Source organism: Micropterus dolomieu, unplaced genomic scaffold, assembly GCF_021292245.1.
Source record: "Micropterus dolomieu isolate WLL.071019.BEF.003 ecotype Adirondacks unplaced genomic scaffold, ASM2129224v1 contig_14203, whole genome shotgun sequence".
NCBI classification, from domain to species: domain Eukaryota; kingdom Metazoa; phylum Chordata; class Actinopteri; order Centrarchiformes; family Centrarchidae; genus Micropterus; species Micropterus dolomieu.
Genome location: NW_025743189.1, coordinates 1 through 2,384, shown reverse-complemented (window position 1 = coordinate 2,384; position 2,384 = coordinate 1). Strand labels below are relative to the sequence as shown.

The following is a 2,384-nucleotide window of genomic DNA, read 5'->3' as shown; positions in this document are numbered from 1 at the left end:
AATAGCTGTGATCCAGTACGAGGCTGAGGTCAAAGGTCATGAGCAAAACCTTTCTCATTACAGTTTTTCACAATTGCTAAGATCAAATCAAACACTTGCCTCAAAGCCATTTGATCTGTGCTCAAAATCAAACAATGCTTTCAAAACATAAACACAGCCAGTCAATAGGTAAAACACTACAGAGCATCTCGTCCAGGGCATGTAGTTACAGAAAATGTTTTTTTGCGTAGAGGAAACAAATTCTCCAATTTAAAAAGTATAGTAATCACAACTTAGTACAGTAAATATGTAGTATACTGTAAGGACTGCAAGTAATACAGTATTGAATATCTGTATATTTAAATACAGTAAGCCAAAAGAACAAAGAAAACTATAAATGACAAGCACATTACACTCAAAAATGTTGTGCAACTGCAAAATCAAAGTCAGTACAGTAAGAGACTTCATCCACATCACATGCAATCTTGTCCCTCGCCAAGCAAAGGAGGAAAACCCTCTGTAGTGCTGGAAGCAGACTGACTGTAACAACACTCCACACCTATCTCACCACAGGCCATTTATATTGGCCGTAAGAGATTTTCCATTGTAAATGAGTTTCGGTCATAGACCTTCCACCATCAGGCAGAGAAACATTATTCTGTTGGACTGAAGTAAGGTCTGTAGGTTGAAGGTAACCATTTATGAATCACTGGTTGCTGGTTTATGTTGAACCACTTGCTTTGTGGGACACCACAGTGAAAGCTGACATTGTCACATAGACAGGATGTACTGCCAGCTGATGGACCTGCAGCTCACGCTCCAACACAAAATTCCAACGACAACCCAGAAAAGTAAGAAGATGATCAGTTATAGCTCCAAGGTTGAATAAGGGTAGAGAAACTGTCCCTTACTTATAGCATGGACAAAGGGTGACATTGCCACTACGCTGGCCAGGGACTTGACCACATATTGGTTTGATCACATCATTAGAAACAAGTGTGCAGAATTATGAGTTGTTGTGTGTAAATGATGACAGTTGTGTTGTAGTTGTGTTTAACTTTTGGCGTATGTATTTAACATTTTGCAACACAAGTGCATCACAGTGCAAAATGTGTTTTAATGAGTGAGAATGTGTTAAGAGTTTTGCAAATGGATGAGATTTGCTAACAGTGTCTAAACTACCTGAATTTGTTTAAGGTTTTGCACAATGAGCCTGCACAATGGAGCAGCTTTTCTCCCCAAAACAGAGCGTTCACCGTGCCTGCTCTAGCAGGTACTATCTTAAGGCCACGAGATAATATTGTGAGGCCACGACGTAAAGTGGACCTTGGGGGGCTCCGTAGTTCTCCTCCTCTGAAAATGTCAAATGTTGTTTAATGACTTACTTGGATCCCGATCATTGCCCCTTGCGGCTATATTTTCTATTGAAGTTGTTTTGATACATGTTCATTGGTGGTTAGAGCAACAGTGAAATGTTCAATATATTTGATGAAATTGTGTGTGTAAAGTATGTGTGTGTGTGTGTGTTTGTGTCCTCAGTGAAGTGTATTAGTCTCTGCAGTAGCTTCCAGCTGCAGCAGTCAGTTCAGTTTCTGTTCAGTCTGACTGAGGGAGGTTTTTGTATGACGCTTTTTCACTGTGTGAACACATGCTGACTGTTGATGTTATGGCGACTCTGACAGTAGTAAACTGCTGCATCTTCATCTGAACTCCACTGATGGTCAGAGTGAAGTCAGAGTTTGATCCACTGCCTGTAAAACGATCTGGAATCCCTGATACTCGAGTGCTAGCATAGTAAATGAGCAGTTTAGGAGTTTCTCCATCTCTCTGTTGGTACCAGGCTAAAAAGTGGTAGTTGTTATAAACATAAACATTCTGACTGGTCCTACATTTGATGGAGACGGTGCCTCCCAGAGCAGAGCTCACTGCTCCAGGCTGAGTCACTGTGACCTGGCCTCTGGACTCTGAGGATACAGAGACAAAAACATAAAGCAGCGTCATGGTTTTGTGGGCTTCATTTCAGAGGGACGGATGTTCATAGAGGAGAGGAGTTTGATTCTCTGGACTTTACCTGTGAAGCAGCAGCAGAGGAGAGTCCAGATGAGGACGCAGATCAAAGTCATGTTTTTGATGAGGAGGATTTCTGTGGCTTCTGTTGTCATGAAGGACAGCTGTCAGTCATCCAGTGTTCAACTCTCAGGACTATAAACTCTCCCAGAGCACTGGAGCATGGTGCTGCTGATGCAAAGTGGCTCTCTATGGAAATGCTCTGACTGACTCCAGCAGGGACTTGGATTACTCTGATGATGCTGTTTATCAATGGATCAATCAATATATCTGAGTATTAATTATAAATCTTTTAAAAACTATTTTAATATAATATATATACTATTTTAATATATATA

At 40.9% G+C, this 2,384-nt stretch overlaps 1 pseudogene; it reads right to left on the bottom strand.

The window, feature by feature from the left end:
- Positions 1 to 1,612: 1,612 nt before the first annotated feature.
- LOC123966776 lies at positions 1,613 to 2,103 on the bottom strand (annotated as a pseudogene).
- Positions 2,104 to 2,384: the final 281 nt, after the last annotated feature.